At 39.2% G+C, this 11,553-nt stretch overlaps 1 pseudogene; it reads right to left on the reverse strand.

Moving 5' to 3' along the window:
• Positions 1–1,658: 1,658 nt before the first annotated feature.
• LOC136382888 (dnaJ homolog subfamily B member 1 pseudogene) lies at positions 1,659–11,335 on the reverse strand (annotated as a pseudogene).
• Positions 11,336–11,553: the final 218 nt, after the last annotated feature.

An 11,553-nucleotide genomic window follows, 5' to 3' on the forward strand; every position in this document is an offset into this window, starting at 1 on the left:
AAGGCTTTATTATTTAAAAACACAATTACAGAATAAAGGGTCGGGCAAGATGGCGATGGAGTAGGTAGACATACCAACTTCCACATCCCAGAACCAAAATGGATTACAACTTAATTTTAAAAACCATCATCTGGAAAAACCAACTTTGAACTAAACTTAGAGGACTCTTTAACCAAGAAACACTGAAGAGTCCAGGCCGGTTGGCTCAGTGGTAGAGCGTCGGTCTGGTGTGCAGGAGTCCCAGGTTCGATTCCCGGCCAGGGCACACAAGAGAAGTGCCCATCTGCTTCTCCACCCCTCCCCCTCTCCTTCCTCTCTGTCTCTTTCTTCTCCTCCCGCAGCCAAGGCTCCATTGGAGCAAAGTTGGCCCAGGCACTGAGAATGGCTCTATGGCCTCTGCCTCAGGCACTAGAATGGCTCTGGTTTCAACAGAGCCATGCCCCAGATGGGCAGAGCATCGCCCCCTGGTGGGCAAGCTGGGTGGATCCCGGTTGGGCGCATGCGGGAGTCTGTCTGACTGCCTCCCTGTTTCCAACTTCAGAAAAATACAAAAAAAAAAAGGAAAAAGAAAAAAAGAAACACTGAAGAAGCCACACTGAGATTGGTAGGAAAAGCAGAAATGTGGAGAGGGCTGCCCAGCTCACAGGAGCAAACAGCAGCCCGGAAGGACTCGCGTGGTGGGGGAAGCGAATTTAGCAGAGAGGAGAGGGTCCTGAGCCTCAGGAACAAAGCCCCAGACTGCAGCTCCAGAGTCTAGAGGAAGCGTATGGACAGTGTTTAGCTGCAAAACAAGTCAGGATACTGTTTGTGAGAGAGATAGATTTCTCAGACCCAGGATTCTTCTTAAAGGGACCGTGCAGAAAACCTCTTTCACAACCACTAACCTGGTACTCTGGGAGACTGGGAGAGTTGAGAGGACTGGTGTAGCAGGAAAAGAGTGTAATCTAGGAGGCCTAGGGAGAAACACTTTGAGGGACAGCCACCCTAACATGGGGCTGAGTCACTCCCCAAATCTAAAGTGAATATTTCCCCTGGAACCAACAATACCAGCAAAGGGAAGCAGGACAACAGCCAAACAAGCTCTCCCATGACACTCAGAGCAGAGTCACTTAGAAGGAGGGAGCCTTCAGGAATACAGTATTGAGTGCTGAGGTCTGAGCAGCAGTGCCCCCACCCACATTGCTAAGGGCTTGCCGGAGAGTGAGTGGTGGCAGGACATGGAAGCGTGGTCCCGTCAGTGGGGGTGGAAGCCAGGCTGGCCAAGACTGAGTCCTGGCATGAGCTCAGTCTCACCCGGCAAGGGTACAAGGCATACATGAAAGTGGTACAACCGGGCTGTGTGTCCAGTAAGCAAGAGCGGTCTTGCCTGCAATCCCACCCACAGGGGAACGGCGAAAGTCAGGGAACTGCAAACACCCGCGGCTGAACGCGGGCATGCAGCCATGCCCAGTGCACAGAGCCAGAGCATGCAGCTGGTATGTGAGCACAGTTCTGCCTGCAGAGGCGAGGCAAAAGCCAGGGAACAGGCAGGGACCCATAGCTGAGCATAAATGCACAGCCCTGCCCAGCCCATGGGGCTGGATGTTGCAGCCAGCACACAAGCACAGCTCCATCAGTAGTGGAGGGGTGAAAGCCAGGGAACAGGCGGAGACCCACAGCTAAGCAGAGGTGTGCAGCCAGGCCTGTAGTACAGAGGCTTGTGGCCGTAGCCCGGCACACAGCCCCACCAGTGGGGGTGGGGCAGAGGCCAGCAGAGGCTTGTGGACTAGGGATGTAAACACAGCCACTCCTGTGAGAAGAGGTAAAAACCACCGTGACTGCTACAATGGGCAGTCACCAGAAACGCCCATACCTGAAAGCCCAAGGCAGCAGTAGAGGTGGTGGTGGGCCTGCACACAGACCACACCTAGGGAACACAGAGGCCACACCCATTGGACTCCAGTGGCCACACCCTTTTTATACATAAACAGAATGGGAAGGCAGAGAAATGCAACACAAATGAATAAAGAGAAATCCCCAAAAAAGGACTTGAACTAGTCAGATATAACCAAATTACCAGACGCAGATTTTAAAATGATGATTGTTAGAATGTTCAAAGATCTTAGAACATCTATAGATGGACATAACAAACACCTAAATAAAAAGATAGCAAGTATAAAAAAAGACACTGAAATAATAAAAAAGAATCAGTCAGAAATGACAAATACAATATCAGAAATGAAGACCACAATGGAAGGAATTAAAAGTAGGATGGATAAAGCTGAGGATTGAATCAGCAAGTTAGAAGACAAGATAAACAAAGGCACAGAAGCAGAGCAGCAAAAAAAAAAAAGAGACTCAGAAAGTCTGAAGAAACTCTAAGAGAAATCTGTGACAACATGAAGAGAAATAACATCCACATCATAGGGGTTCCTGAAGAAGAGAGAGAACAAGGGATAGAGACTTTGTTCAGTTAAATCATAGCTGAAAACTTTCCTAAATCAATGCTGGAAAAGTTACACAAGTTCAAGAAGCACAGAGAATTCCATTAAAGAGAAACCCAAAGAAATCTACACACACACACACACAAAATCTACACCAAGACACATCCTAAATAAAATACCAAAGCTAAGTGATAAAGAGAAAATATTAAAAGCTACTAGAGAAAAAAAGGCTATCACATGCAAAGGAAATAATAAAGATTAGAGTGAAAATAAATGACATAGAGGCAAAAAAAAAAAAAAAAAATACAGAGTATTAATGACACCAGGAGCTGGTTTTTTGAAAAGGTAAACAAGATCAATGAACCTTTAACCAGACTCACCAAAAATAAATAAATAAATAAAAGAAAGGACTCAAATAAATAAAATTAGAAATGAGAGTGAAGAAATAACAACTGACACAACAAAAATACAAAGAATTGTAAAAAAAAATACCATAAAGAATTGTAGGCCAAAAAATTAGACAATCTGGATGAAATGAACAAATTTCTTGAAACATATAATTTTTTAAAAATCATATCTAGAAAAATCAAAAAACTCTAAACAGACCGATTACAACAAATGAGATCAAAACAGTTATCAAAAAACTCCCAACAAACAAAAGCCTGGGGCCTGATGGCTTCATAGGTGAATTCTACCAAATTTTCAAAAAAGAACTAACTCCTATCCTTCTCAAGCTATTTTAAAAAAGTCAAGAGGAAGGAAGACTTCCAAGATTTTTTTTTATGAGGCGAGCATTATTCTGATTCCAAAACCAGGCAAAGACAACACAGAGAAGAAAATTATAGGCCAATATCCCTGATGAATTTAGATGCTAAAATCCTCAACAAAATATTAGCAAACCAAATTCAGCAATATATGGAACAAATCATACACCATTATCAAGTGGGATTTATTCTGAGGAGGCAAGGCTAGTACAATATTTGCAAATCAATCAATATAATTTATCACATAAACAAAAGGAAGGAGAAAGACCACATGATAATTTCAATAGATGCAGAAAAAGCATTTGATAAAATCAAGCACACATTCATGATCAAAACTCTCAGCAAAGTGGGAATTCAGGAAACATACCTCAACATGATAAAGGCTGTCTATGACAAACCCACAGCCAACATCATACTTAATGGGCAAAAATTAAAAGTAATCCCCTTAAGATCAGGAACAAGGCTGGGGTGACCTCTTTCACCACTTTTATTCAACATAGTTCTGGAAGTCCTAGCCACACCAATCAGACAAGAGGAAGAAATAAAAGGCATCCAAATTGGAAAATAAGAAGTAAAACTATCATTATTTGTAGACGATATGATATTTATTATATATAGAAAAATTACTAGTCCTGATAAATGAATTCAGCAAAATGGAAGGATATAAAATTAATACTCAGAAATCAGAGGCATCTTTATACACCAAGAATGAACTGTCAGAAAGAGAAATTAAGGAAACAATCCTCTTCACTATTGCAACCAAAAAAAATAAATACCTAGAAGTAAATTTAACCAAGGAGATTAAAGGCTTATACTCGGAAAATTATAAAACATTGATAAAAGTAATCAAGAAAGATACAAACAATTTGAAGCATATACCATGATCATGGTTAGGAAGAATAAACATCATTAAAATGTCTATATTACAAAAAGCAATTTATAAATTCAATGCAATACCAATTAAAACACCAATGACATACTTCAAAGATATAGAACACATATTCCAAAAATTTATATGGAACCAAAAAAGAACACAAATAGCCTCAGCAATCTTGAAAAGGAAGAATAAAGTGGGAGGCATGACAGTTCCTTGTATCAAGTTATACTACAAGGCCATTGTACTCAAAACAGCTTGGTACTGGCATAAGAACAGGCATATAGATCAATAGAACAGAACAGAGAACCCAGATATAAACCCACACCTTTATGGACAACTGATATTTGACAAAGGAGGTAAGAGCATCCAATGGAGTTTGACAGCCTCTTTAATAAATGGTTTTGGAAAAATTGGACATCTACCTGCAAAAAAAAATACAGCTAGACCACCAACTTACACCATTCACAAAAATAAACTCAAAATGGATAAAAGACTTAAATGTAAGCCGTGAAACCATAATCATCTTAGAGAAAACATAGGCAGTAAGCTCTCTGACATCTCTCGCAGCAATATATTTGCAATATATCTCCATGGGCAAGTGAAATAAAATACAGGATAAACAAATGGGACTATATCAAACTAAACAGCTTTTGCACAGCTAAAGACAATAAGAACAGAATAAAAAGACAAACCACACAATGGGAGAACATATTCAACAATACGTCTGATAAGGGGTTAATAACCAAATTTTATAAAGAACTTGTAAAACTCAATACCAGGAAGATAAACAATTCAATCAAAAAATGGGCAAAAGAAATGAATAGACGCTTCTCCCAAAAGGACATACAGATGGCCAATAGGCATATGAAAAATGCTCAACATCACTAATCATTAGAGAAATGCAAATTAAAACCACAATGAGATATCACCTCACTCCAGTCAGAATGGCACTCATCAACAAAACAATACGGAATAAGTGCTGGCCAGAATGTGGAGAAAAGAGAACCCTCCTGCACTTCTGGTAGGAATGCAGACTGGTGCAGCCACTGTGGAAAACAGTATGGAGATTCCTCAAAAAATTAAAAATTGAACTGCCTTTTGACCCAGCTACTCACTTTTAGGAATATACCCCAAGAACACCATAGCACTGTTTCAAAAGAAGAAATTCACCCCCATGTTTATGGCAGCATTGTTCATAGCAAGGATTTGGAAACAGCCCAAGTGTCCATCAGTGGTTGAGTGGATTAAAAAGCAGTGATACATATATACAATGAAATACTATGGTGCCATGAAAAATTAGGAAATCTTACCTTTTGCAACAACATGAATGGACCTGGAAAGTATTATGTTAAGTGAAATAAACCAGGCAGAAAAAGAAAGATACCATATGACCTCACTCATTTGAGGAATCCAATGAACAATGTGAACTGAGGAACAGAATTGAGACAGAGGAGAGATCAAAGGAACCAGAGGAAAAGAGGGAAAGGGGATGATAGGAGGGGTTAAACCTGAAGGGAAGGGGGAAGAGCACAATCGGGAGGGGGGTAAGGGAGATGTTGAGGGGAATACAGGGTAGGAGGGATGCATTCAGGGCAACATTAGAATCTATGTATACACAAGAAATTAAAATCAATAAAAAAAGAACAATAAAAGAGGTACACAAAACTAAAAAAAAAAAAAAAGAAAAACACAATTACAATTATTTTCAGAACTTATTATTCCATCTACTGAAAATTTAATAGGTTATTCCAAAAACTTCATAATTAAAGTGACTATGTAATGTAGCTTTCGACTACTGGGGGAAAAAAGTTTATATGTCAAAAATAACCAGTTAGAATATTCATTTATTTATTAAATAAACATTAGCAGCATACCAAGAAAATCAACAAACAATTGAATAATCATTGAAGACTACAGTGAATATAAAACAAAATAAAATTTATAGGAATAATAAAGGAAACAACAAGCTTTAAAAGAGAACGAAATAGATAAATCCTAGTGAAATCTAAAGAAGGAAGGAAATGATGGCTAAGAGCACGTGCTATGGAGCAGAGATGTCAGCCCACATCATGGCTGAGTGACCTTGAACTGATGCTTTAACCTCCCTCAGCCGGATTGCCCTAGTTCAGCAAATTCCCACCTACACTGCAAATGCAGTTAGATTGTTTCAACCTGTCTTCTATCTTAGAACTTTTTGGTTGTTTATGATGTTTTTGACAAATAAAGCTTTTAAATTTTTAATGAGCCAGATCTCTAAATCTTTTTTATTTGTTTGCCTCTTGGCATTACTTTCTGTCTCTCTCCTTGGGATCTTCTGTTTTTGGCTCCCTTCCTGGGTTATTTTCTTTTGTCTGGGATGAGAAATCTTTATTTGTCCATTCACTCTTTCTCAAGAGAGGCTTTTCACCACCTTTTTTTCTGGTAGAGATATAAGTTTGTATTTTGTCAAATTAAAAGACCTACATTTTTATATGGCGGTACCCTATGGAGGGGAGGATTAGGCTGTATCAGAAACTGAAAGATAATTCCCCTTTTTAAAGGTATTTATCAATCTCAAAATTGCTCTCTGTCTCTTTCTCTGTGTGTCTCTCTCACACATACATACAGAGACAGGCTTATTTTCCTGGATTTATTTTCTCATATATTTATGTTATCCCTGTGCAGCCTATAAATTTTGTAAGATAGCTCAAATCCTTTTTAGAACAAGACAAAATATAAATAAGCAACAATATCAGAATATTCTGCCTGGAGAGAAGCAAGAAGCAGCTCCAGCTATAGTCTCAAGGGAATAACTGCCCGGTTTCTTCTTGCTTCTCTCCAGGCAAAATGCTTTGATTCACTTACATGAAATACCTAGAAAAGGCAAATTCATATGGACAAAAAGGAGAAAAGAAGCTATCAGGGACTAGAGGGTTGGAAGGACGGGGAGTTATTGCCTACTGGGTACTGAGTTCTGTTTGGGGTGATAAAAAAGTTTTGGAAACTGTGGCGATGGTTGCACTACATTAGGAATGTAATTAATGCAGCTGAATTTTACACTTAAACATTGTTAAAATCAGAAATTTTATGGTCTATGGACTTTATCACAATATTAAAATTAAAGAAATAAAAGAGAGAGAGATACAGAAGAATTTATTGGGAAGGTACTTCATCCAAATCATGATCAGGATGATCGTGCTGACGCTGCCTATATTGGAACTTTGCATGATCTCTCACCTCACTCTCATCCCATCCTATTATTGTCTTTTTGTCTTTCAGAGTTTGAGACAGATATACAACAAGAAACTTGAATTTGACATAAACTTTTATGGTTGTATATTTTTTATTGCTTTAAATTTATTGTGTTTACATAGATTCAAGTGTCCCACTGAATACATTCCCCACCCCTGTGTTCCTTCAACATTGCCCTTGCCCACCTCTCCCCCATGTCCTCCCCCCTTCCCTACAGGATTTGCTTTTCTGCACTCTATAACACTGTGTTATGTGTATATAATTTCACCAATCACTCTCCTTTCTCTGATCCCATCCTCTCTTCCCCTTTCCCTCTGTCCGCTTTCCCTCTGGTCCCTTTGATCCCGCCTCTGCCTCTATTCTGTTCCTCAGTTCACATTGTTCATTGGATTCCTCAAATGAATGAGGTCATATGATATTTTTCTTTCTCTGCCTGGCTTATTTCACGTAACATAATAGTTTCCAGGTCCATCCATGTTGTGGCAAAAGGTAAGAATTCCTTCTTTTTAATGGCCCCATAGTATTCCATTGTATATATGTACCACTGCTTTTTAATCCACTCGTCCACTCATGGACATGGGTTGTTTCCAGATTCTTGCTATTGTAAACAATGCTGCCATAAACATGGGTGTGCATTTCTTCTTTTAAATCAGTGATGTGGTGTTCTTAGAATATATTCCTAAAAGGGGGATGGCTGGGTCAAAAGGCAGTTCCATTTTTAATTGAGAAATCTCCATACTGTTTTCCACAGTGGCTGCACCAGTCTGCATTCCCACCAGCAGTGCAGGAGGATTCCCTTTTCTCCACATCCAGGCCAGCACTTACTCTGTATTGTTTTGTCAATGAGCGCCATTCTGACTGCAGTGAGGTGATATCTCATTGTGGTTTTAATTTGCATTTCTCTAATGATTAGTGATGTTGAGCATTTTTATATGCCTATTGGCATTTTTTATATGCCTATTTGTATGTTCTCTTTGGAGAAGTGTCTATTTATTTCTTTTGCCCATTTTTTATTGGATTTTTTATCTTCCTGATATTGAGTTTTACAAGTTTTTTATAAATTTTGGTTATTAACCCCTTATCAGACATCTTGTAGAATATGTTCTTCCATTGTGTGGTTTGTCCTTTTATTCTGTTCTTATTGTCTTTAGCTGTGAAAAAGCTGTTTAGTTTGATACAGTCCCATTTGTATGTCCTGTCTTTTATTTCTCTTGCCAGTGGAGATAAATTGGCAAATATATTGCTGCAAGAGATGTTGGAGAGCTGCCTATGTTTTCTTCTAAGATGCTTATGGTTTCACAGTTTACATATAAGCCTTTTATCCATTTTGAGTTTATTTTTGTGAATGGTGTAAGTTAGTGGTCTAGTTTCATTTTTTTGCAGGTAGCTGTCCAATTTCCCCAATAGCAGTTGTTAAAGAGATTATCTTTACTCCATTGTATGCTCTTACCTCTTTAGTCAAGTATCAATTTTTCATAAAGGTGTGGGTTTATTTCTGGGTTCTCTGTTCTGTTCCATTGATCTATATGCCTGTTCTTATGCCAGTACCAGGCTGTTTTGAGTACAATGGCCTTGTAGTATAACTTGATATCAGGAACTGTGATACCTCCCACTTTATTCTTCTTTTACACGATTGCTGAGGCTATTCATGTTCTCTTTTGGTTCCATATACATTTTTGGTGTATTTGAGCTATATCTTTGAAGCATTTCATTGGAATTTTCATAGGAATTGCATTGAATTTATAAATTGCTTTGGGTAATATAGACATTTTAATGATGTTTATTATTTCTATCTATGAATACAGTATATGCTCCCACTTGCTTGTATCTTCCTTGATTTCTTTTATCAATGTTTTATAATTTTCCAAGTACAAGTCTTTAATCTCTTTGGTTAAATTTAATCCTAGGTACTTTATTATTATTTTTTTTGTTCCAATAGTGAAGGGGATTGTTTTCTTAAGTTCTCTTTCAGACAGTTCATTGTTGGTGTATAAAAATGCCTCTGATTTCTGAATATTAATTTTATATTCTGCCACCTTGCTGAATTCATTTATCAGGTCCAGTAGTGTTTTGACTGAGACTTTAGGGCTTTCTATGTACAATATCATATCATCAGCAAATAATGATAGTTTTATTTCTTTTTTTTTCCAAATTGGTTGCCTCTTTTTTCCTCTTCTTGTCTGATTGGTGTGGCTAGACTTCCAGAACTATGTTGAATAAGAGTGGTGAAAGAGGACACCCCTGCCTTGTTCCTGATCTTAAGGGGATTGCTTTTAATTTTTGCCCATTGAGTATGATGTTGGCTGTGGGTTTGTCATAGATGGCCTTTATCATGTTGAGGTATGTTCCCTGTATTCCCACTTTGCTGAGAGTTTTGATCATAAATGGGTGCTGGATTTTATCAAATGCTGTTTCTACATCTATTGATATTATCATGTTATCTTTCTACTTTCTTTTGTTTATGTGATGAATCACATTGATTGATTTGCAAATATTGTACAAGCCTTGCCTCCCCAGAATAAATCCCACTTGATCATGATATATGATTTTTTCATGTATTGCTGGATCTGGTTTGCTAATATTTTGTTGAGAATTTTAGCATCTAAATCATCAGGGATATTGGCTTATAGTTTTCTTTCTTTGTATTCTCTTTGCCTAGTTTTGGAATCAGAATTATGCTCGCCTCATAAAAAAGCTTGGAAGTTTTTCCTCCTCTTGAATTTTTTGAAATAGCTTGAGAAGGATAGGAGTTAGTTCTACTTTGAATAGTTGGTAGAATTCACCTGTGAAACCATCTGGCCCAGGGCTTTTGTTTTTCGATTTTGTTTTTGTTTTTCTTGTTTGTTTGTTTGTTTTTCCAACTTTGAAAGATTGTAATATATTCTCTGGAAAACAAATTCAGCAGTATAGAAACCCTCTCTGGATCCTCCTGCCCTCTCACCAGTCCACAACTGGTGGAACTGTCTGGAAATCCTTGAGCTCTGGAAAGGTCCTTGGTCAGTCCTTGAGGAACCCAAGCGGTTATATCGGAAGAATTGCTCAAGTGTGGTTCTTGACATCTGGAGAATCCTTTCAGGGAAGATCACTTCAAACTCAATAATGACGTCCTCACGTTTCTCAGGTGTCTTGGGGAGAAGGAGGCCTTCTCCAGGAACTTTTTGCTGCATACCAGGCCTGATGACATCTTTGAACATGACGGGTATGGTCCTGCCGTCCAGAATGGGGACATTCACAGTACAGGCACATAGAGCCTGCCAAAGTATGATCCTGACTGGGTAAATGACATCAGAGCCATCTCTCTTAATGATATTGTGTGGCTTATCCTTTAAAACAAAGATAATGTCGGCTGGAATGTTGTTAGAGGTCTGGTCTCCCTCCTTGGAGAAGGTGATTTGGGTCCCTTCTTTCCAGCCCTGTTTCATTTCAATGTTCAAGATTTTGTCTTCATTGCAGATGCTTTTCCCATCGGTGTTCAGTCTTTTATGGGAGATCTTCATCTTCTTGATATAACCATTGTAGATCTCTTCAAGGGAGACCCTAAGGTCGTGGGTGAAATGGGGGCCTTGCTTTTTTGGGGTGGGCTCTTGGGTGGGGCAGAAGCAGACAACATTCATATTGAAGTCATCCATGCCCATGGGGAAGCCAGAGAATGCCTCATCAATGTCCATGCCTTCTTCCCTGTTCCACTGTCCAAAAAAGTTGTCAAAAGAATTTCAACCACCAAAGAACCCAGCAAACATGGCATGAGGGTCTCCATGGAATGTGTAGCTAAAGGAGGTACCATTAGCACCACCGCCACTCTCACCACTGGGGCCACCACCCTTTAGTCCTTCCTCTCCATAGCGGTCAAAGATCTCGTGCTTGCGTGGATAGCTGAGCACGTCATAGGACTCAGCAATCTCCTTGAACTTCTCCTCTGCGCTGGGCTCCTTGTTCTTGTCCAGATGGTAGCGCAGGGCCTGGTGGCAATAGGCCCGTTTGATCGCCTTGTCCAACGCGCTGTGGGCCAGCCCCAGCATCTGGTAATAGTCTTTCCCCATGGCCTCAGCCTGCGGCCAGCTGCGCAGCAGTCAGCGCCCCCTCCCCAAAGCTTCTCTTTGTTCAGAGATTTTTAATAACTGTTTTGATCTCATTTGTTGTAATTGGTCTGTTCAGATTTTCTGATTCTTCCAGATTAATTTATAAAAATTATATGTTTCAAGAAATTTGTCCAATTTATCTAGGTTGTCTAATTTTTTGGCATAGTTCTTCATAGTAT

Source organism: Saccopteryx leptura, chromosome 11 (genome assembly GCF_036850995.1).
Source record: "Saccopteryx leptura isolate mSacLep1 chromosome 11, mSacLep1_pri_phased_curated, whole genome shotgun sequence".
Classification (NCBI taxonomy): domain Eukaryota; kingdom Metazoa; phylum Chordata; class Mammalia; order Chiroptera; family Emballonuridae; genus Saccopteryx; species Saccopteryx leptura.